This window comes from Lampetra planeri, chromosome 27 (assembly GCF_965212315.1).
Source record: "Lampetra planeri chromosome 27, kcLamPlan1.2.h2, whole genome shotgun sequence".
NCBI classification, from domain to species: domain Eukaryota; kingdom Metazoa; phylum Chordata; class Hyperoartia; order Petromyzontiformes; family Petromyzontidae; genus Lampetra; species Lampetra planeri.
This window is the reverse complement of record NC_136133.1, coordinates 3,968,781-3,993,869: the sequence shown is the minus strand read 5'-3', so window position 1 is coordinate 3,993,869 and position 25,089 is coordinate 3,968,781. Positions and strand designations below refer to the sequence as shown.

At 53.2% G+C, this 25,089-nt stretch overlaps 1 protein-coding gene across 3 annotated transcripts in view; it reads left to right on the top strand.

Moving 5' to 3' along the window:
• The first annotated feature begins 353 nt into the window (after positions 1 to 353).
• Positions 354 to 25,089, top strand: part of LOC144728040 (uncharacterized) — a 147,518-nt gene continuing 122,782 nt past the window's right edge. The window contains exons 1-2 of one of the 3 annotated variants that reach the window (XM_078607261.1): positions 354 to 1,060; positions 1,988 to 2,341. The gene's annotated coding sequence lies outside the window, so the exon portion shown is untranslated. The remainder of the gene's footprint in view (positions 1,061 to 1,987; positions 2,342 to 25,089) is intronic. The other 2 variants (XM_078607260.1, XM_078607262.1) reach the window with 2 other exon arrangements.

Here is a 25,089-nt window from a genome sequence, read left to right as displayed (position 1 = left end):
ACACACAGACACACACAGATACACACGCAGTCACATACACAGAGACACACACACAGAGTCACACACACAGAGACACACGCAGTCATACACACAGAGACACACACACACACAGAGACACACGCACAGAAACACACGCAAAGATACACGCAGTCACACACACAGACAGTCACACACACACAGAGAGACAGACACACACAGAGACAGACACACACACCCCCTGAGACTGTGGGAGGGATAGAGGAGGAGGAGGTAGGGAGGGGTGGGGGTGATAGGGGAGGGGTGATCGGCGTTGTGGGGGTTAGAGGGGGTGAGGCTCGAGGGGTAGGGGTGTGTGGAGGCGTGGCGTTGGTTAGCGTAACACACCCGTGGAATGTTTGGAATCAGTTTGAAGGCAACACACACACGCGCACACACGCACAGCCTTACACAGACACACTCTCTCTCTTAGACAGACCCACACGCGTACACTGTGCGCGTGTGTGAGAGAGAGAGACACACACACACACACGCGTGTTCTGATCGTACGACGACTCGTCAAGAGACGGAATAACGAGGACAAACGTAAGGCGAGAGAGAGAGAGACTGAGAGAGCGAGAGAGAGAGATGATGTTGATGGTGATTGCACACAAAGGCTCACTTACAGCTGGGACTGCCCGCGTGTGAAGTTCGTCGTCCCACCACTCCTCCTCCCTCCCTCACTCCCTCCCCCCGGCCATGCGGAGTTGTTCGTCTCTGCTTGTCGTCGCGGAGTCGAACCGAAGGACCCCCCCCCCCCTCAATCACCACCGCCACCACCACCGAGTCGGAGTGGACACTGAGTGAGTGAGTCGCGTGTGGGCTAAGGGGGTGGTTGGTGGTGGGGGGGTGGTGGTGGGGGGTTTGCGTGCCGCCTGGAGACCCAACCGAGACGCGGCCGAGGCGACGAAACACGCGCGGAGCGACTCCGCGAGGCGCCGCCCGCTGCTATCCGCGCTCTCCACTGGGGGGTTGCTGCTGCCGCTGGGACGACCGGCGACCCGGAGTCGGTGGACGACGACGACGACGTCGACGCCTCGTTTCGGTGAGCGGCGGCGCCGGCGGCGGTCGCGGGGAGGCCCGCGGCGACAGGCGAAGGCGAGGAGGGAGGGGGGAGACGGGAGGCGCTCCGGGTTTTGGAGCGTGGGGCACTCGCAGAGACGCACGCCTAGGGACAGAGAGACAGAGAGAGAGAGACATAGAGAGACAGAGAGAGGGACAGAGGGAGAGAGACAGACAGAGAGAGACAGAGAGAGGGACAGAGAGAGAGACAGACAGAGAGAGAGACAGAGAGAGAGAGACACGCGGGGGGAGACGCGGGGGGGGGAGGCGGACACGCGCGCACGTAGGCGCGTGTACGCAGACAGGTAGAGACGACACGCACGCACCCTTACACAGACACGCACGCACCCTTACATAGACAAGCACGCGCTCTTACACAGACACGCACGCTCTTACATAGACACGCACGCACTCTTACACAGACACGCACGCGCACCCTTACACAGACACGCACGCACTCTTACATAGACACGCACGCACTCTTACAAAGACACGCACGCACTCTTACATAGACACGCTCACTCTTACACAGACACGCACGCACTCTTACATAGACACGCTCACTCTTACACAGACACGCGCACTCTTACATAGACACGCACGCGCTCTTACATAGACACGCACGCACCATTACACAGACACTCACGCGTACCCTTACACAGACACGCACACGCACTCTTACACAGACACGCACCCTTACACAGACACGCACGCACCCTTACACAGACACGCGCCCTTACACAGACACGCACGCACCCTTACACAGACACGCACGCACCCTTACACAGACACGCGCCCTTACACAGACACGCACGCATCCTTACACAGACACGCGCCCTTACACAGACACGCACGCACCCTTACACAGACACGCACGCTCCCTTACACAGACACGCACTCTCTTACACAGACGCAGCCTTCGCGCGGAGACTCTCACGGACGCAGAGGGACAAGAGAGAGAGAGATAGAGAGTCGCTGTCGAACTCAGACGCGGAGAGTCCGGGGACGTTGGGAGAGTCGCTCCGCTGCGGGTGAAACGCGGCAGACTCAACACGCGCGAGCGCGCACATCGACAGAGAGGGGCGCGCTCCTCTTCTCAACGTGGGCCACGCGACACGCGCGGACGCAAACTCGGGGGACACGCGTACGTAGGGGACCCCCACGCACTCAGACTAACAGGAGGTCGGGCAGCTGAGCAAGGGAAAGTTGTCGAGAAGAGAGCGCTCGGCTTGTACGACGGGACCAGGGCCACGTGACGCGCCAGGTAACGCGAACTTTCATTTGCAATCGTTCATCTGCCCGCGTCGCTGTTTGATGTTTGCGAAGTGTTTCGTGAGCACGAGTCTGTGATGTCGAGAGAGAGATGTATGAATACGCAGAGAGATGTTTACATGGAGAGATGTAATATTGCATCCGCGTTCTCCGGGAATATAAGACGCAAATTTGGAGTCGTGCGTCTTATAATCCGGTGCGTACGCGTATGTGAGACCACATTCGTTTAAACAGTCAACCCGTGCCACCTGGGTCTGTCCCGTGACCTCATGTCAGCGGGCATTCGACACTTCACGTGGCCTTAACGTGCACCTAGCCTGGCACAAGCGCCGCAGGGACATCACCGCCACTGAGTGGCGAGTGATGGTTGTTGTTGACCAGATTCCTGTATCGATTGAGACCGGCCAACAGTCTATGTGTATACTGTATGCGTGTGAGCGCGTGCTTATGTAGTGTGAGTAGGGAGCGGTGGCGCAGCGGTTAGGGCACTGCGCTTCGAACGCGGCGTCCCGAGTTCGATTCTCGCTCAGGGCCAATACCAGTGGCGGTTGCGTAATTGAACCGGTTCTGGGCCTCCCCCTAGGTCGACTCAGCCTTAAATGAGTCCGTTGGTGCGATGCGTAAACCATCGCCACTGGGGAGACAAAGGCGGCCGGGCGTTGTTGCTGGCCACCCCACCCCTCCGTGTGCCGTGCCGGTCTTCACAGGTGCTACTCGTTCTTGCCCCACACAGTCTGTGAAGGCTATCCAGGGGGAGGGGGTGGATCTTTGTCATTTGTGTATGAGTAGTAGAGAGCCCTTTTGTATATCCATGGAGGGTACTTTGACCATTCTTCACCGCGCTGGTCAGTGCAGGTCGGTGTTGGAGGAGATTGGTGGGTGGGTGGGTGGGGGGTTGTGTTCGGGTGTAAGAACAGCATAGGCGTAGTAGCATTGAAGTAGAGTACAACAGTGTGTGGTGTGGTGTGTGTGTTTACTGGACTACCCACAGCTGCTAAAAACGTGCCCGGGTATCGTTTACAACAGGTGTTAAAGGTTTTCTGCGGGGCTGTGTTGAGATTATGTTTGCAGCGTATTCTCCGGATTATAAGGCGCACTTTCGTCCCTATACCCCACCTTCCTTCCAGGCCCACGTGGTATTTGAATTAAGAAGTTCGGGTGCGTCTTATAATGCGGTAGTGGTGCCCACGCGACTAAAGGGTTAATGCCATCAATCGGCTCGCACTTGGGAATTATTCAATTATAACAAATGACCCGGTGACGCTGCTGAGTCGGCATTGGAGGGCAACGCACAATCAACGACGTTGCTCAACACGTTCGCCAAACGATGCCACAAGTGGCTTTTGAAGTAAACAAAAAAAAAGCGTGCGTCTGTATATTTTAATATCACGTTGAATTGGACGCGACGTGGTGCTGGCCACCCACCCCCTCGTGTGCCTTGCCGGCCTTTATTGGTGCTACTCGCTAACAGCACTTGCCCCAACAGTCTGTTAAGGCTACATGGGGGACCTTTGTCTTTTGGGGGGGGGGGGGGTAGTAATCTCCGCTTTCCATGAGCTTCACCGTCACACTCCACCGCAGGCGAATTACTCGGTCCACCGATGATGAAGGTGATCGCATTTTTGTGATGGTATTGCTGTTTGTTGTTGTTGTTGCTGCTGCTGCTGCATCGAACGGCCGTGGGAGGGGTGGTGGGGCTCATAGTTTATACGGAGTGCTCTTGCCAATAACGTCTGGCTGAACCGACAGTGTGTGGTTAACGAGGCTGCTCGCTTGCTTGGCTTCAACAACAACAACTGCGGCCGCCGCCTCGGGACAACAACGTTATTCATGCTCGACTACGTCTATTTAAGTGCTGCGAAGAAGGGCCACTGCTCGAAACGTCGACTGCTATATGAAATGTGTTCTCTTTAAAAGGCCCTCCCACACACACACACATTCAAGTGTTGCTATTGACGCGTGCGTTGAGTGGTTGTTTGTTGTTGTTGATTATTGTCGCTTCTGCACCGCTGCCAACGCAGCAGCAGCAGCAGCATTTTGAACGATTACAATTGAGATGGGGCCGCTGTTTTTCGTGTTATTATTTACACACATACCACGATTGCCGTTGATAAGACGGCGTCGTTGTCGGTCGAGGTCGCATCGCCGTCTAGGAGGGGGGCGCTCTTGCCAATGCCGCCTCTAGCAACATTTTCTTGGGCGAAACTGCTGATGAGACCCGCTAATGTCGACGCAGGTGCAGATTGTAATTGCATTTTTAAATCCTTTATATTAAGTTCGCTTGCTTGCTTGCTTGCGTGCTTGCGTGCTTGCTTGCTTGCTTACGACCGTGCAAATCTTTCGGTCGTTTTTAAACCCACTTCCCGTGATCCAATCGAGCTGACATTTTGCACACAGACTCGTTGTGCGTAACAATTAATTTTCGTGAAAACATTTTACACTGTTTAGGGAATTTTTTTAAAATATTGAATTACCAATTGCTTAATGCTGGCAGACAATCATCTGACCCATAGGTGGCAGCCATCTCAAGCCAGAGGACGAGAGGACTCTAGCCGCCACGCATATAAAGGATTTAGAGTGAAAAACTTTGTTTTTACGGGTTAATTTTTTCTCTCTCTCTTTCGCTGAAAACAAATGCTGCTTGGTAACGCCGTGTAGGTCTACAAATGCAATATGATGATGGACTAGAATATATATAATTTATTTATTATTATGTGGAGGCACAGAACGGAGTTCTGCCGGTCTGTTGTCTTCTGGTTTTCGGACGAATACCATTATACACGCAAGGCGCTCGCCACAAATGAACCACAATAGCTTCGCTGATCTCGTCAAGGAACGTAAACCATCGCGCGAACTCCGTGTCATCCTCGTAACAGCAGCGGATTTTTTTGGTCAACCATCGGGCAAAAACGGCGGTCACCGCATCGCGCGGCGCTTTCGGATGCGCTTCTGCGGCCGTCTGGAACGCTCTTCCCTTCCGATGTTAGGAAGCCGCTGCGTGCTATGCGCTTTTAAATCATCTCGATTGAAATGCTCATTTCTTGGGAACAGATTTTTAGCGTTGAGGTTGGTTGTCCTTCCCCCGCGCCTCCGATTGGCTACGTACGCAAGAAGCTGAAGGCGTACACTTGCAGCAGTCGGCACACCGTGTATGGTTAAGACGCAGATAACAAACTAAACTCATTCGTCAATAACGCGGTGGTGGTGGCGGTGGTGGTGGTGTTGGCCTTAACACACACATATCATCTAGGCAACGTTTCGGGCAATCGCCCTTCCTCGCAGCACGGACCCTCCGATTAGCACGGTTGGTTCCGCACGGCGATGCACACACACACACATAGGCCAGACGGGTCGACTATCCAAATACTGTGTTTTAGTCGTGGCACGGAAACACGACGTTACAAACACCTGTCTGCAGATTTGCACGAACGTTCCCCGATTTTTTTTAATCAGCGGCCTCGGCAGTCAATGGTGGAGCCAGGATTTTCAGGTAGTGGGGGGGGGGGCAACCCCTCCAGTAAATAAAAACGATAGAGGAGTTGTTAGTGAGTAAGGAGTTGTTAGTAAGTCAGGACTTGTCTCTTGCTTTTTATTCGACGCGTGTGCGGCGATGGCGCAGACATCGATCGAGGGTCGGATTCGAGCGCGTTGTGTGATCGGCATCGCGCTCGCTGAAGGTGAATGTCTTCAGGGAAGTCGTGTGGACTGTTTACGCAACTGCGCACAATTCTGAGTCACTTATAACTGCTTTGCCGTTACTTATTGCCAATTATGGACTCAGACTATTGTCCTATCATCTCATAAAGTCCCTGGCACGTAATAATATGCTACACAGTGGCAGTGGGGGTCGCAAAATGTCGATTTATTACTAATAAACCCCAATGATCAGATCATTGGGGGGGGAGGGCACGTGCCACCCCCCCCAACCCCCACTGGCTCCGCCAGTGCCTCGGCTCGCTTGCTGTCGGCTTTAACGTAACGAGAGGCTTGCTACTTGGTTCACTAACGACCGGGGGAGGGGGCGGGTTAACATATTCGTAAACGTTTAGCGCGAGGGTTGAATCACTGGATTCATGAACATGACTTTGGGCTCCGGGAGAAATGGGCTCTTTCAGCTCAAGCGACAGTGGGTTGGACCGCTCGAACGCCACGTGACGATTTAATTCGTTTGGCCGCGTCGGGTGGTGAAGGGTCTTGGCTAGGAGATGTTATCTGCATCGCTTGGGACACAGGAAATCGTGGGTTCGATCTCGAGCCTAACGCCTGCTGCTGTATAATTGGAGTGTGCGTGTCTCTCTCCCCGTGGTCGCGTTGATTTATCTCCTGGCCTTCCGGTTTTTCCCTCCACATTTAGAATCAACAACACGCGTTTAGAGTTGTTGGCTGCTATAAATGTCCACGTGATAAGCCACTTTCGTTGAGCTATCATTTATAATCGCCAGGTTGCTTCTGAAAAAGAGCTAAATAGCTCAGTGAGCCTCACCTGGTAAAAAAAAACCAATTCTTATTGTTAGTTATTGTTAGTTGGACACAAATTTGATCAGCTCAGAATAACGTGGCACGAGTTTATCCAGGAGCGTTGTGCAGGCCTCGGGGTGACATCTGACGCGTAAGCTGTGTGTGTGTTCAACTTGTTTCGCACCGTACGTAGACAACCGTGCTAATTGGAGGTGAGCGCGGGGTGGTGATGATGGGTGGGTGGTGGGTGGGTGGGTGAGTTGGGAGACTACAGCCGCGATGTTTTTGTGCCCAAAATCAAAATACTTTCGTGAACGCCGACTCGATCGATCGACCGACCGATTGAAAAACAAACGAACCAAAAAAACGATTTACCGTTCTACCTCCGCCCCCCCCCCCCCTCTAGAGCGTGAGCGGAATTGACACCGGTTTGCTGGATTTAAAAGCACTCGCTCGCTCCGCTGTCGAAGCCGTGCGTCGTTGCGTCGTTGGCCATGCTTCACCGCGCCGGTCGCTAACCACTGCGCCACCGCTCCCCTCTGATAGGTAGATAGCTTCGGGACGTGTGTGTGTGTAACTGTGCGTTGAACTTCTTTCGCACCGTACGTGGCCAACCGTGATAACCATGCCGTGCACGTTACACCCCCACATATACGGCATTCTCCCGATTATAAGACGCACTTTCTCCGATCATTTTAAAGCAGAAGTTGGGGGTGCGTCTTGTAATCAGATCGGTGTGTGTGCGTGAGAAATGTTGTGGTTGGAGAGGTGGTGCAGCGCTTAGCGCTACGCTGCGCTACGAACCCGGCGTCCCGAGTTCTATTCCCGCTCGCGGCCAACACCGACGGTGACGATTATCTGAACCGGTCCTGGGCCCTCCCCTAGGGCGACTCGGCCTCAAATGCGTACCTGTTGCGGTGCGTAAAAACATCGCGGCTGGGGGAGACAAAGGCGGCCGGGCGTGGTGCTGGCCACCACACCACCAGCCCCCTCGTGTTCCCGTGCCGGCCATCATAGGTGCCACTCGCTAACAGCACTTGCCCCAAACAGTCTGTTAAGGCTATACGGGGGGGAGGTCTTTGTCCCGTCTTTGTCTCTCTTGTGTGTGAGAGAGAGAGAAAGTGTGAGCAGGTTTGTTTAGGGGGGTGGGTGCGTTTTACTTTACGGAGGATGTCTGTTTATTCCGGAGGATACGGAATCAGGCTATGGTGCATACACGTCTAGGGAGGAGATGGAGCGATGAAATCATCTCGGGGGAAGAAGGCGCAGCTGGGTGGATCGATTGTTGTTGGGAAAGTGCGGCACCGTCTTGCGGGAGGTCATCATTCAGCAGTGGATTGACCATGGCTGATGATGATGATGGTAGTGGTGGTGGTGATATGCGAATAGCACTTTAGAACGGAGTTGTGCGGAGTTTCACGCGGCTGGAGGGACCGTGTGTGTTATTGATGGACTTGTTTAAACAGAGTTCGGTTATTTTAAAATTGTTCCCTCGGGAGTCTATATTAAAGTCTCGGTGTATTTGCGTGCGGTGTGTGTACGTGTGTGTACGTGTGTTTGTGTGCTCGCTAACAGCACTTGCCCCAAGAGTCCGTCAAGGCTATACGGGGGATCTTTGTCTTTGTGTGTGTACGTGGTGGGGAGCGCACCGCGCTGCGAATCCGGCGACCCGAGTTCGATTCCCGCTCGCGGCCAACACCAACGGTGACGATTATCTGAACCGGCCCTGGGCCTCCACTAGGTCGACTCAGCCTCAAATGAGCACACTACCTGTTGCGGAGTGTAAACACCCCCTCTGGGGGAGACAAAGGCGGTCGGTTGTGATGCTGGCCACCCACCACCGTCGTGTAGTAGCGTGCTGGCCTTGATAGGCGCTCCCAAATAACATTTGCCGAAACAGTCTGTTAATGCTCTCTTTGTACGTGTTGGGGAGCGGTGGCACAGTGGTTAGCGCGACGCGCTACGAATCCGGCGACCAGAGTTCGCTTACCGCTCACGGCGGCGATATCGGTGGACGAATTAAATATCTTGACCGGTCCCTTGTCCCTCTCCTAGGTCGACTCAGCCTTAAAAAGTGAGCACCCACTGGTTGTGTTTAGACACCAACACTGGTCATACAAAGGCGGCCGGGCGTAGTGCTGCCCCCCCCCCTCCACTCCCGCCCAGATCGTGTGCAGTCCCGGGCCTTAATAGGTGCTCGCTAACAGCATTTGCCCCAACAGTCTGTTCAGGCTACACGTAGATAGCTACGTGCGGCGGTCCGGACACTGCGCTACGAATCCGACTCTCGCCCACGGCCAACATCAGGGACGAGTTACATCCGAAACGATTCTGAGCCCCCCCCCCCCCCACACACATATCGTCAATTTGCAATGACCAGCATGGCGAAGTATGGCTAACCAACGCCCATGAGCGACACGGCGTGAGCGAGTTGAAGCCCTCGTCCGGCAGTGAGATGATGAAGAAAACCAAAAGGGTCTGTCAATTATCGCGGTATTCTCCGGATTGTGACCTCGGTTTGTGCGACTTAGTAAGAGGCCATCCATTGAGTAGGTACGCAAACATCTGTCAAAACTTGACCCCTCCCCCCCTCCCTGTACTCACGCGGACTTTTTACACCCCCCCCACCCCACGAATCCTATAGAACGACCGATATTTAATCCACGCAGAAACGATCAAGGATTAATAATATTAACGTGTTCTTGGTTCTTTCGGTAAAGTCACGGAGAAGGGAAAGAATAAAATAATAAAAATAAAACATAATAAATTACAATTCTCACCATACAATTCTCACAATTGTATTTTAGTACGTTTTATTTGTATTACTTTATTATTTCCCTTCTACGTGACTTTACCGAAAGAACCAAGAAGATGAATCCCTGCAGTCACGAAAGCTTTAAATCGAAATATTAACGTGTTTCAGCAAACAGATAGTCCACCGCCGGACGATCTAACTCATTTGAAGGCCAATGTAGACGAATTATTATCGAGGCTTCACCCCCCCCCCCACCCCCGTACGCACATTGTCAGTAGTCCACCCATACGCAGGCGAACGCATTTGAGTTAACCTCCCCTCCTCCCTTCATGCGTACGTACTGAGTGGATGGCCTCTAACTTGACTGACCATCTGCCCCCCCCCCCCTATGTGTGAAAACAAGAGCTTCATAGCTCATCGGATTCCTCCAGGATGAATACAGAATTCGGAGTTATGACTTTACCGTAATGACACCGGGCACAAGTTGTTTTGGAGGGGACTAGTGGAGTGGGGGAGTGCGTCTTAATTCTAGATTTGAAGCTTTCGTGACTGCAAGGATTCATATTCTTAGGTTTTTTTTTTCGGTAAAGTCACGTAGGTAAAAAATTAAAATTAAAATTAATAAAAGTAAAATAAAAATAAAAATCACGACGTTTAGGAGGCAACACAAGCCTCCGTCTTCAGGTGGAACCGTCACAGCACGACTGTTGCATCAAGAGTGCGTATTACTTTCCCGAGCGCATTTATATAGCCCGGAGAATACGGTACAATAGATTATGAAGCCAACACCTTATCTGTGGTGGTTGATGTGTGTGTGTGTGTGCGTACGTATGCAGGGCTGTGGTTGTGCGCGCCCCAGTTCGATTCCAACACCGGTGACGATTATTTTATTATTTGAACCCATTCCTGGGCCTCCCCTAGGTCGGCTCAGCCTCAAATGAGTACCTAGTGCGGTGCGTAGTGAACATCGCCACTGGGGGAGACAAAGACGGTCGGGCGTGGTGCTGGCCACCCACCCCCTCGTGTGCTGTGCCGGCCTTCATAGGTGCTACTCGCTAACAGCACTTGCCCCTACAGTCTGTTAAGGCTATACGGGGGATCTTTGTCTTTGTTTGTGTTTGTGCGCACCCCAGTGTGTGTGTGTGTGCACGCGTGTGCAAGGACGAGGTACGTCATGGCAAATTCGCGTCGATTTGACACTTAGCCGTGAAAATTGCCCCCAACTCCGTTTGTTAAAACCGAAAAAACCTATTACCGGGATTTAGTATTTAGTGGGGGTGGTGGTGGTGGTGGTGATGATCATCACAACATGCACGTGGCCAGAATGAGGGGGGGGGGGTGCTCGGTGCTCGGTGGTGTTTGGGGGGAGGGAGGTTGCGGAGGGAATGGGTAGCAGAGAAGTTATTTTTTTGACGACCAAAGCCCCCCACCCCCCTAAAACAAACTTCAAGCGGCCAGCAACCAACAACACTCGTTGAAGTTGCAATAGACGGGGGTGTAACACGCTCCTCCATGCCGTCGTTGTCGAGAGAGATTTGGGATAAGAAGAGGCGGCAAGGGTGTTGAGTGGATGGGTGGGTGAGTGGGTAGGTGAGTGAGTGGATGGGTGGGGTGAGTGGGTCGGTGAGTGAGTGAGTGGATGGGTGAGTGGGTAGGTGAGTGAGTGGATGGGTGGGTGAGTGGGTAGGTGAGTGAGTGAGTGGATGGGTGGGTGAGTGGGTAGGTGAGTGAGTGGATGGATGGATGGGTGAGTGGGTAGGTGAGTGAGTGGATGGGTGGGTGAGTGGGTTGGTGAGTGAGTGAGTGGATGGGTGGGTGAGTGGGTAGGTGAGTGATGGATGGGTGAGTGAGTGGGTTGGTGAGTGAGTGGATGGGTGGGTGAGTGGGTAGGTGAGTGAGTGGATGGGTGGGTGAGTGGGTAGGTGAGTGAGTGGATGGGTGGGTGAGTGGGTTGGTGAGTGAGTGAGTGGATGGGTGGGTGAGTGGGTAGGTGAGTGAGTGGATGGGTGGGTGAGTGGGTTGGTGAGTGAGTGGATGGGTGGGTGAGTGGGTTGGTGAGTGAGTGAGTGGATGGGTGGGTGGGTGAGTAGGTAGGTGAGTGAGTGGTTGGGTGGGTGAGTGGGTAGGTGAGTGAGTGAGTGGATGGGTGGGTGAGTGGGTAGGTGAGTGAGTGAGTGAGTGGATGGGTGGGTGAGTGGGTAGGTGAGTGAGTGGATGGGTGGGTGAGTGGGTTGGTGAGTGAGTGGATGGGTGGGTGAGTGGGTTGGTGAGTGAGTGAGTGGATGGGTGGGTGGGTGAGTGGGTAGGTGAGTGAGTGCATGGGTGGGTGAGTGGGTAGGTGAGTGAGTGAGTGGATGGGTGGGTGAGTGGGTAGGTGAGTGAGTGAGTGAGTGGATGGGTGGGTTAGTGGGAAGGTGAGTGAGTGGATGGGTGGGTGAGTGGGTTGGTGAGTGAGTGAGTGGATGGGAGGGTGAGTGGGTAGGTGAGTGAGTGGATGGGTGGGTGAGTGGGTTGGTGAGTGAGTGGATGGGTGGGTGAGTGGGTTGGTGAGTGAGTGAGTGGATGGGTGGGTGGGTGAGTGGGTAGGTGAGTGAGTGGATGGGTGGGTGAGTGGGTAGGTGAGTGAGTGAGTGGATGGGTGGGTGAGTGGGTAGGTGAGTGAGTGAGTGAGTGGATGGGTGGGTGAGTGGGTAGGTGAGTGAGTGGATGGGTGGGTGAGTGGGTTGGTGAGTGAGTGAGTGAGTGGATGGGTGGGTGGGTGAGTGGGTAGGTGAGTGAGTGCATGGGTGGGTGAGTGGGTAGGTGAGTGAGTGAGTGAGTGGATGGGTGGGTGAGTGGGTAGGTGAGTGAGTGCATGGGTGGGTGAGTGGGAAGGTGAGTGAGTGGATGGGTGGGTGAGTGGGTAGTTGAGCGAGTGAGTGGATGGGTGGGTGGGTGAGTGGGTAGGTGAGTGAGTGGATGGGTGAGTGGGTAGGTGAGTGAGTGGATTAGTGGGTAAGTGGGTAGGTGAGTGAGTGAGTGAGTGATGGGCGGGTGGGTGCGTTTGTTGTTGTGACGTGCAGCGTGGTGGTTGAACACAGTGTGGTGGTGGTTGTGGTTGAACACATTGTGATGGTGGTTGAACACAGTGTGGTGGTGTTGGTTGGTGTGGTAGTGGTGGTTCTTCTCAGTGTGGTGGTTGACTAGAGTGTGGTGGTGGTTGACCACAGTGTGATAGTGGTTGACTAGAGTGTGGTGGTGGTGGAACACAGAGTGTGGTGGATGAGACGCAACCGTCAGCGTCCAGTGTAGACCCGAGTCCTCCTCGACACGGTGGTGGGGTGCGGAGGGGAGTAATCAACGAGTGAAGTTCACGTGCAGAGTATCGCCCTGGCAGTAGTAGCAGTAGCGGCAGAAGAGTGATACGGAGGTGACTGACCGCCAGTTGAGTGAGCGAGCGAGTGCTGGATCACCAATCACCCTTCGAGAATGCTGCTCTCCTCCGCTGATGGAAGGAGACGACGTTGACTTGGGTGGAAGTGTCGGATTCAGCTGGTGCTGGGCCTGTAGCATATGTTGTTATAAAGGGGCCCTCAATTTTTATTTTTTTTAAACACAGAAATATTAAAACACACATTTTTAACTTGCAGAGTAAAGTAATTGTATTTTTTTATTTGGCTATACAGCCAGGTAATACGACAAATCGCTAATCTTAAACACCCAGTCGTTCATAAACGTTGAAGGCGGTGTAGTACTATAGTAATAGAGCACGTGTAGAATCACTGAACTGGAATTGATAGCCTGAAAGCATTTAGCGCGGGGTCCTTGAGAGTGCGGGGCCCGTAGCTACTACATGTGTAGCTGCTACACGTGTAGCTACTACACGTGCAGCTACTACACGTGCAGCTACTACACGTGTAGCTACTACACGTGTAGCTACTACACATGTAGCTACTACACATGTAGCTACTTGTGCTACTAGGATAATCCGGCACTGTTGGGGGGGGTGTACCAAGCCCCCCAAGATACGACAGCGATGTCGATCGTTGATTGTCATTTCGTCTCCGACACAGCCAACATAAATTTGGGACAACAACAAAAAAGCCAAATCAGCCAGTAGTGCGAGCCTCCACCCTGCCCCACCCTGCTCCACCCTGCCCCACCCTGCCCCACCACACCCTGCCCCACCCTGCACCACCATGCCCCACCCTGCCCCACCCTGCCCCACCCTGCCCCACCCCACCCTGCCCCACCATGCCCCACCCTGCCCCCACCCTGCCCCACCCCACCCTGCCCCACCATGCCCCACCCTGGCCCACCCCACCCTGCCCCACCCTGCCCCACCCTGCCCACCCTGCCTCACCCTACCCACCCTGATCACCCTGCCCCACCCTACCCACCTGCCCATCCCGCCCACCCTGCCCCACCCCACCCTACCCACCCTGCCCCACCCTGGTCACCCCCCCATCCCCCCCCCCCACCCCGCCCACCCTGCCCACCCTTGAGCTACTTGGGGCTCCTTAGCATTGGTTTGGGTTTGCTATACACCAGGCGAATAAGATGTGTGACTGTTTTACCTGTGTGTGTAGTGTGTGTGGTGTGTGTAGTATGTGTGGTGTGTGTGTGTGGAGTGTGTGTGGTGTGCGTGGAGCGTGTGTAGTGTGTGTGGTGTGTGTGTGTGTGGAGTGTGTGTGGTGTGCGTGGAGCGTGTGTAGTGTGTGTGGAGTGTGTGTTTGGAGTGTGTGTGGTGTGCGTGGAGTGTGTGTAGTATGTGTGGAGTGTGTGTGGAGTGTGTGTGGTGTGCGTGGAGTGTGTGTAGTATGTGTGGTGTGTGTGTGTGTGGAGTGTGTGTGGTGTGCGTGGAGTGTGTGTAGTGTGTGTGGAGTGTGTGTTTGGAGTGTGTGTGGTGTGCGTGGAGTGTGTGTAGTATGTGTGGAGTGTGTGTGGAGTGTGTGTGGTGTGCGTGGAGTGTGTGTAGTATGTGTGGAGTATGTGTGTGGAGTGTGTGTGGTGTGCGTAGTATGTGTGGAGTGTGTGTGTGGTGTGCGTGGAGTGTGTGTAGTGTGTATGTGTGTGGAATGTGTCTGTGGTGTGTGGGGTGTGTGTGGAGTGAGTGTGTGTGTATGTATGGTGTGTGTGTCTGGTGTGTGTGTGTAAGATGTGTGTGTATTATGGTGTGTGTGTGTGTGTATGGTGTGCGTGTATGTATGATGTGTGTCTATTATGGTGTGTGTATGTATGGTGTGTGAATGTATGGTGTGTGTGTGTGTATGTATGGTGTGTGTATGTATGATGTCTGTGTATCTGTGGTCTGTGTGTATGTATGGTGTGTATGTATGGTGAGTGTGTATGTATGGTGTGTTTGTGTATGTTGTGTGTATGTATGATGGGTGTGTATGTTGTGTGTATGTATGATGTGTGTGTGCTCTGGAACTCTCTGTAGGTCACTTGTCCTACATTGGCAAAGAGTTTTGGGCGTTTCCACGCAATCCCGATATTATTCACAACCATTGACGGCCTTCAGCCAGGAAAGTCACGAAAAAAATTGCGCACGAACGACGCATTCACGCAAGCACCCGATGTTCCGTTCTGAAGTTTTTTCACATTTAAACATCTTTGAATTGTATTATGTTTTGATTTAGCTAATTTTATTTCTTCATTTAAAGCATTTTACATCTGGAAGACTTCATTGAAGAGGACATTTCGTGTGAATTTTCTCTCGTCGTTAAGTAGATGGCCTTGCTGGGGGTTCGGTTCGATGCGGACTTTCACCCGTTTGGGATTGCGGGATCGAGATAAGGCGACACAAAGCTGCTGGCCGTGCGAGAAGACCGCCGCCGTCTGCAGATCGATTCCAACGTGATCGAACGTCTGTCCCTGCGCCTCCGTCGTTCATGCAGGGGGCGCGTAGGTTTGCAGCGCCCCCTGCGTGAAACGACGAAAAGTGCAGCGTTCATCACAGACAGATACAGTTGTGCGCTTATATAAGCGTATATTTTCCTGTTTTGTAATTTCTCTCTCTCTCTCTCTAATGAACACAACTCGTTACATTCACACGCGCCTCCTCAAACGCGAGTGCGGTGCCATTCGAACCACCGGCTTGCCCTCCCTCCCTCCCCCCCACCCCTATTTCTGTAAGTCGTTATTACATCATCAACAGCAGCCATGGTCGATCCACTGCTGAATGAATGTGTCCTCCCCACTGCCGCCCGCCGCCACCTACGAGGGCGATAGCAAACCCATCTCGTTTCGTCGCTCCGTCTCCTCCCCTTTCGCTCCACCTCCTTCCCTTCTCGGACGCGTTCCTGAGTCCAGTGCCCTTCCTCCGGGCGCGTCCGGTTAGCCACGTACGGTGCGAAAGAAGTTCAGCATACAAAGGCAACGGTCCCCCAACCCTCGTATAGCCTGAACAGACTGTTGGGGCAAGTGCTGTTAGCGAGCACGTGTGAAGGCCCGGGACTGCACACGAGGGGAGTGGGTGGCCAGCACCACGCCCGACCACCTTTGTCTCCCCAGTGGCGATGTTTTACACACCGCACCAGGTACTCATTTGATGCTGAGTCGACCTAGAGGATGCCCAGGCCCGGTTCAGATAATCGTCACACTGGCGTTGGCCGTGAGCGGGAATCGAACCCGGGTTCGCCGAATTCGTAGCGCTACGCAACCACTCTCCAACGTACGTACACACACGTACGCACACGTACACACACGTACACACACGTACACACACGTACACACACGTACACACACGTACACACACGTACACACACACGTACACACACACGTACACACACATAAACACACGTACGGACACACACGTGCATACACACGTACACACACACGTACACACACACGTACACACACGTACATACACACGTACATACATACACGCGTACACACACGTACATACACACACGTACACACACGTATATACACACACGTACACACACACGTACACACACGTACATACACACGTACATACATACACGCGTACAAAGATCCCCCGTATAGCCTTAACAGACTGTAGGGGCAAGTGCTGTTAGCGAGCACCTATGAAGGCCGGCACGGCACACGAGGGGGTGTGGGTGGCCAGCACCACGCCCGGCCGCCTTTGTCTCCCCAGTGGTGATGTTTTACACACCGCACCAGGTACTCATTTAAGGCTGAGTCGACCTAGGGGAGGCCCAGGACCGGTTCAGATAATCGTCACTGGTGTTGGCCGTGAGCGGGAATCGAACTCGGGTCGCCAGGTTCGTAGCGCAGCGCGCTAACCACTACACTACCGCTCCCCACATACACGCGTACACACACGTACATACACACACGTACACACACGTATATACACACACGTACATACACACGTACACACACGTACATACACACGTACATACACACGTACACACACGTACACACACACGTACACACACACGTACACACACACGTACATACATACACGCGTACACACACGTACATACACACACGTACACACACACGTACACGTACATACACACACGTACACACACGTATACACACGTACGGACACACGTGCATACACACACGTGCACACACGTACACACACACGTACACACACGTACATCCCTTGCGGCTGTCGCTCCGTGACTAGTCTCCACCATTGCGGCTTGTTACTCCGCCGTGATTCCTGTCACTCCGATGGGCGCGCGCGTCTTCTCTTGTCCGCGTCTTTCCCCTCCTCTCGGTGTCAATCCGATGCATGCATCGCTCCACGCTTGGTAGTGTGTGTGTGGGGCCGACTCATCGCCACTGGGGAGACAAAGGCGGCCGGGAGTGAGGCTGGTCACCCACCCCCTCGTGCTACTCGCTAACAGCACTTGCCCCAACAGTCTGTGGCAGGCTATACGGGGGATCTTTGTCTTCGTGTGTGTGTGTGTGGGGAGCGGCGGTGTTGCGGTTAGCGCTGCGCTACGAACCCGTCGACCCGACTTCGATTCCCGCTCACGGCCAACGCCAGTGTGACGGTTATCTGAACCGGTTCTGGGCCCTCCCCTAGGTCGACTCAGCCTCAAATGAGTACCTGGTACGGTGTGTAAAACATCGGCGCGAGGGAGACAAAGGCGGCCGGGCGTGGCTGTTGGCCACCCACCCCCCTTCGTGTGCCGTGCCGGCCTTTCATCAGCGCTGCTCGCTGACAGCACTTGCCCCAACAGTCCGTTACAGGCTATACGGGGGATCTTTGTCTTTTGTGCGTGCGTGTGTGCGCGCGCGCTTACGTTTTGTTTTAATCGTTGTACGAAGTGCTCCCAAAGTTTCCACGCTTTAATTTTGTTCTCCAAGGCAATAGATGACACGTCCCCCACGGAGGAGACGGAACGACTGAATCAGCTGGCCTCGCAGAGGCGCTGGGGTGGAATTTGAGTGAGAAGGGCCCCTTCATCCAGCAGTGGATTGACCACGGCTGATGGTGATCGGTGGTGATGATTAGCTGCATCATGGCCCACCAATTCACGCGTTGTGTCTCGTAGGCTTTTTTTGTAAATCGAGGTTTCGCCGCCGAGCGGGCAGTAACAAACAGCACTTCATGTCGGCGTATTTCGATAGCGAGCTTGCCAATATCACGGGGATACAAAGCAAAAGACAAAGATCCCCCGTACAGCCTTCAGCAGACTGTTGCGGACAAGTGCTGTTAGCGAGCGGCGCCTACGAAGGCGTGGCTGGTCAACACCCACTCCTGGCCGCCTTTGTCTCCCCGGTATGCCGACGATTACACACCCGTACCGTGTACTCAATCAGGTCGGGCCGCCGGGATCGAAGGGTCGTGAGCTAACGGCGACGCTGCCGCTCCCCACAGACAAACAGCACGCGCACACATACAGCACGCACACACATACAGCACGCGCACACATACAGCACGCGCACACATACAGCACGCGCACACATACAGCACGCGCACACATACAGCACGCGCACACATACAGCACGCACACGCACACACTGCGTACACACACACACGCGTTGTGTGTGCGTGTGTCTATATGAATATCTGCCTACTGCAGTCGATCATCGATCCCGAATATGTGGGCATCCGGCACACCACATCCAGTATACGCACCCTTTCCCAATGTTGCGGTGTTAAGACAGATTTTTTTTTTGCCGACGCTGCGTTTGGCAGTCAGTGGTGTAGAAAAGCACGATTTGACCATGACAAGGGTCGTTGCCCGAAACGTCGCACATCATATAAATGTGTTCTTTTAAGGTGAGTCCGAACCCGCGTTTGCCGGCGTGTTGACTTTAGGCAACGCGGCGTTCTGGCGAACACCTTTAACCGGAATAAAACTCGACATGTTCAGTCGTCATTAGCCGGTACCTTGATAAACAAATATATACACGTGCGGTGTGTGTGTTATGTAAACAGGCGACGTTTCGGAAGTCACCTTCTTCGCGAACGAGCTGTGTTTATGAGAATAGGTTTTCCGCTTTTTTTTCTGGCAACAAAACAGCTGTGTTAAGATGTTAAAACACCAAACTGAAACGTTTTACAAGGAATCATGTCTGCATTAACCACAAGAATGCAAACAAAAAACACACTCTGATAATATATGCATTGTCCTTGAAACTGATTGGTCAACACCAGAGACAGCTTTCTTTTAAGCCTCGTCTCAATAGGCGTCCTCTGGTCTAACACCGTTTGAGACCAGGCTCAAAGAAAAGCTGTCTCTTGTGTGGACCAATCAGTTTCAAAGACAATGCATTTATTGTCAGAGTACGTTTTTTGTTTGCGTTCTGACCGCAAGCATTGTGGTTAACGCAGACATGATTCCTCGTAAAAGGTTTCAGTTTGGTGCTTTAACATCTTAACACAGCTGTTTTGTTGCACGAATAAAGGGGTAAAACCTATTCTCATATTTTGGTACTGGCAAAGGAGGTCCCGTGATGTAGCTGTTTCGAGTTGAGTAGCCGCGTCAAGAAGATGGCACAGCGCCTGGGGTCTGGGGTGATGCTACCCACGTTTCACCCCACCAGCACGAGTAGTGATTGCCGAGTGAATGAATACAAGGCGCGCTTCACTGCACTACTGCCACGTGGTCCGGCCGTGTGTATAAAAAAAGATGTATTAGGGCCGAACAATTTTGGGAAAAAATGTAATTTAGCGATTTTTTTTCTGACAGAAATTGCGGTTTGATTTGCGATTACATTTGTTAAAGTCAAGCTTCGGTTCGATATTCACTGTGGAATAGATTTAAAACATGTGATGGAGCAATTACCACATGATACCATCAAAATATGAACTGCTCTAATGCAAGGATGAGAACTTGAAAGATATGAATTGATTCCAACATGTATTTATAAAATATGTTTTAATTGAAATAGAACAATAAAACATAGAACAATTGTTAAGTTTAAGAAATAAAGTTACAATAATAAAAAAATAAAACAATCCCAATAAGAAAGTAAGAGGACTTTTCAAATCGCGAAAAATCGCAGCCTTTGCGATTTTCTAATCGCATTGCTTCAATTCGCTATTTCGATTTGAAATCGATTAATCGTTCAGCCCTAGAAAAAATAGAAAACATTCATATTGATGTATTTAACACGCGTTCTCATTTCGTTTCAAACTGCCGCCCGCCCTTGCCGCCCTACCCGGCAGATCGCAATCGCCCCCCCCCCCCTCAAGTGCGGTGTGCTTATAGCCATCGCTACACTCGGTAACAGCAGCAGCAACATTGGCAGCATTTGGCAGCGTGCGTGCCTGAGATTTGGTACGAGAGAGCCGGCAGCGTTAGCGGTGAGCGCGCTGCGTTGTGTACCCACCAAGGCCGACCCGAGTTCGGACTCTCGCTCACAGCCAGCGACAAACAGTGGCGATTATACAGAACCACTTCTGGGTCATTCGCTAGGTGCGGTGTGTAAACCGTCAGCACTGGGAGGGGGGGGAGGCAAAGGCGGCCGTGCGTGGTGACTGGTCACCCTCCCTTCATCTCTCCTTCCCCAGCCTTGTGCCGTGTCGGCTTTCATAGGTGCCAGTCGCGAACAGCACTTGCCCGAACAGTCTATTGAAGGCTATAACGGGGAGGGAGCACCTTTGTCTGCTGCGATTGGTAACGGCTGTGCACCGTCAGAGTGACACACACAGCCACACAGATACAGACACACAGACACACACACGGACACGCACACACACAGACACACACAGACACACACACACAGACACACACACAGACACACACACAGACACACACACACACATACACACACAGACACACACACACACACAGACACACACACAGACACACACACACAGCCACACAGACACACACACACAGTATTATTTTAATGGGGCCCGCTCGACTCGCACGTGCATCTGTCTATTGTCCCGCGCGGCATAATGAATCTATTGTTCCGCGCCTTTGTGATGTTGCTGATGGAGGGAGGGGAGGGGGTGGTGCTAAGAGGGGTTGGGTGGATGGGTGGATGTGGGGGGGGGAATGGGTTGGGACATGAAGGAGGCGAATGGGGGGTTCGGTTCGGGGGGGGGTGTATTCGTGAGAGTCGCGTTCGAAGCCAAAGAGGCTGGCGGAGCATTTGCTTCGCTGCATCAGATGCTTACAGCGGATACGGCGGCACTCCCCCCCCACACACCTTGCAAGCTGCCGAATCGCTCTGTCGAAGCCAGGTTAAAGGTGACCGGATCGAGCACAATGATCGCGCCGTCGTTTGCTTTATTCGGCGCGTTATCTATTGCTGTGCTGCTGTTGTTGTTGTTGCTGTTGTTGCTGTTGTTGTTGTTGGTTTTTTCGGTAAAGTCACGTAGAAGGGAAATAATAAAATAATAGAAATAAAACATAATAAAATACTTCTCACGACGTTTCACAGCGTCTGAATTCCAAATTCAGACGCTGTCTTTCCGACAGACCTGTTCTTCACCTGAGGACGGCTGCTTGCGTTGTGGCCGGAACGTCGTGATAATTATTTTATTATGTTTTATTTTTTTAATTTTATTATTTCCCTTCTACGTGACTTTACCGAAAGAACCAAGAAGACGAATCCCTGCAGTCACGAAAGCTTTAAATCGGAAAGTTGTTGTTTGTTGTTGTTGTATTGCCGGTGGTGGTGGTGTTGGTGCGCAACCACACACACACACAACAACAACAACATCGACACACATCAAAACTCCACACACTTGTCAGTAGTGACGCCGTGGTGGGCCTTAAAATGAAGTGTATGTTTGCAAAGGCAATTTTCATGGTCTGCATGCCGTGAAGAAGGTCCGTTGCCCGAAACGTCACATTATATTTAGTTTTTGGTCATAGCGGTGTTATCGATTGAATGTATTGTAGGGTTTTTTAACCATTGCTACTGTGATTTATTCGAGTCTCGCTTATTATTACATTTGTATAACGGCGTAATGTCTACTTATCGGGGAACGGATCATTACGAATACGTCTTTTAATAATTCGCTCGACTGTAATGTTGCATCAGTTGCGTGGCGAGCACGCGATTCAAGATTGTCGTCGTGTTTGTTGTTGTTGTTTAACATTGTCGTTTATCGCGGGGGGTGCACTTAACCAATAGCATATTTTGTCATCAATAGCAGCCGGTTTAAGCAACAAATGAAGCCCACTTGGTTCGGGCGAGCACGGATCGCTCGCAGGGTGCTGATGAGAGCCAGAAATGTCGCAACCTGTCCCATAGAGGTGGGGTCGTCTTGCAATCAACGTAAAACAAACGTTTGTCGCCAGACGTGCAAACTGGTCCAATCGGCCCCATTCACTTTCAATAGCCACGTTTCTCCGGAATATAAGACGCACTCACCACCTCCCTGCCCGCCACCACCAATCAACCCCCCCCCCCCTCGTATTTTAAAGTAAAAGTTGGAGGTGCGTCTTATAATCCGGTACGCGCACGCGCGTGTGTGTGTATGTGTGGATTGACACCGGGCACAAGGTTTCTGGGGGTGCGTCTTATAATCCGATGGTGGTCTGTGTGTGTGTGTTATTTGTCCGTTTTGGGGAGCGGTAGCGCGCTGCGCTACGAACCCGGCGGCCCGAGTTCGATTCCCGTTCGTGGCCAACACCGGTGACGATTATCCGAACCTGTCCTGGGCCTCCACTAGGTCGACTCAGCCTCAAATGAGTACCTGGTGCGGTGCGTAAATGTCGCCGCTCGGGAGACAAAGGCGGTCGGGCGTGGTGCTGGCCACCCACCCCCCCCTCGTGTGCCGTGCCGGCCTTCATAGGTGCTCGCAACTGTACTTGCCCCAACAGTCTGCTAAGGCTACACGGGGGGTCTTTCTTTTTGAATTGACACCGGGCACAAGTTTTGGGAGTTGCGTCTTCATTTCCGGAGCGTCTTATACTCCGAACACTTCGGCATTTAGCCGTGTTCGGTCTGTGTATGTATACAGACCACGCACGGCTGCGGTGTGTAAACATCGTCGCCACTGGGGAGATAAAGGCGGCCGGGCGTGGTGCACTCGCCCCAACGGTCTGCCGAGGTCGGGTCGTGCTGAAACCCGAGCCGAGACGAGTCCCATGATGGTCCAAACATCCCGTCACTGACCACTATCCCCCCCAACCTCCACCCCCACAACCTCCACCCCCCAACCACCCCCCCCCCCAACCACCCCTCCCAACCTCCACCCCCAACCTCCTCCCCAACCTCCCCCCACCAACCACCCCTCAACCACCCCCCCCAACCACCCGCCCAACCTCCCCCCCAACCTCCCCCCACCAACCACCCCCCCCAACCACCCCCCCCAACCTCCCCCCACCAACCACCCCCCAACCACCCCCCCCCAACCTCCCCCCCCAACCACCCCTTCCCCAACCTCCACCCCCAACCTCCCCCCCAACCTCCCCCCCCCAACCACCCCCCCCAACCTCCACCCCCCAACCTCCCCCCCAACTACCCCCAACCTCCCCCCCCCAACCACCGCCCCAACCACCCCCCCCAATCCCCCAACTACCCCCCCAACCACCCCCCCCAACTACCCCCAACCTCCCCCCACCAACCTCCCCCCCCAACCACCGCCCCAACCACCCCCCCCAATCCCCCAACCTCCCCCCCAACCACCCCCCCCAACTACCCCCAACCTCCCCCCACCAACCACCCCCCACCAACCACCCACCCCAATCCCCCAACCACCCCACCAACCACCCCTGGCTATCATCTGTGATAGCCAGGGTCGCTTCTGAAACAAAGAGCTTCATAGCTCATCGGATTTCTCCAGCATTCATAAAGACCCGGATTCTGATTCATTTCCTGACGATGATAACGTTGCCTGGGCTACACTGAGCCAGCACCGCTGCGAACCTGTGTTCGCATCTTGGTTAAAGCCAAGCGGTGGTGGCCACAAACGCACGGTGGCTGCCTGTAACCCAGCACTGTGGATGCATTAGCGGGGTTGGTGGCTCACCGCACCGATGTTGCGAAGCTCCTTTCCTCCCTGTGGGACTTGTGGTGCCATACCCTGGCTCGCCAGAAGAGGGCGACACGACAAAATGTGGACTCCACCTGTTCCATCTGCACGGGGATAGAGCGTTGCGCCCTCGTGCGTGTGTTGTGGTTTTGTTTCCATTTCCGTGTGCTCCGGTTTCATCCCACGTGTAGACAACGCATTGATTGGCCGATGCCACCTGAATGTAGCCCTCAATGTAACCCTGACGCTCGGAGAGAGAAGTTGACGCCGCGTTTTGAGAGGCGGGCTGACGTGAGCACGAGGTCAGAACGCAGGATGTGGAGCAGCAGCAACATCAGCAGAAACAGCAGAAATATCAGCAGCAACAGCATCAGCAGCAACAGCATCAGCAGCAACAGCAGCAGCAATCACGTCAGCAGCATCGGCGCGAACGCCCGTAGCTGGCAATTTTTTTAATTTTATTATAAAAGGAGAGAGAATTAATCTCTTATTCTTTGGTTCTTTGGTAAAGTCACGTAGATTAAAAAACCCCACGAATGTAGACTGTAGCCTGGTTCTAAATCGGAGTGAGTGTACTGGCAGTCTATAATGTAGACTGTATCCTGGTTATTAAGTTTGGCGAGTGTACTGGCAGTCTATAATGTAGACTGCTTAATCACCATTGCTAGTCTGCATTATAGACTTGCCAGTACACTCACCAAATTAATAACCAGGCTACAGTCTACATTATAGACTGTCAGTACACTCACTCCGATTTAGAACCAGGCTACATTCTACATTAGTGTTTTTGAAAAAAAATATTTTTCATTTTATTTTTATTTCTCTATTTACGTGACTTTACCGAAAGCACCAAAGAATATGAATCCCTGCAGTCACGAAAAAGTCAGAATGAATCTCGCTGGGCCCTCGCCTGCTCAGATTAAGGGGGCGCACGCTTTGATTGTGTTGTGCCAACTGCTTCTTCTCGGCGGTTTCTACCACGCGGGCCGCGTGTCACCTACCCCTCCCCTGGGTCCCCCATCCCTTAGCCACGACGGAGGGAAAATAATTGACCCCCCCCCCCACACCCCTCGACCCCCCCCCCACCCCCTCGGCTTGAGATGCCGAAGCCTAGAAGAATGGGGGGGTGGGGGCTGGGAGGGGGGGGCCCACG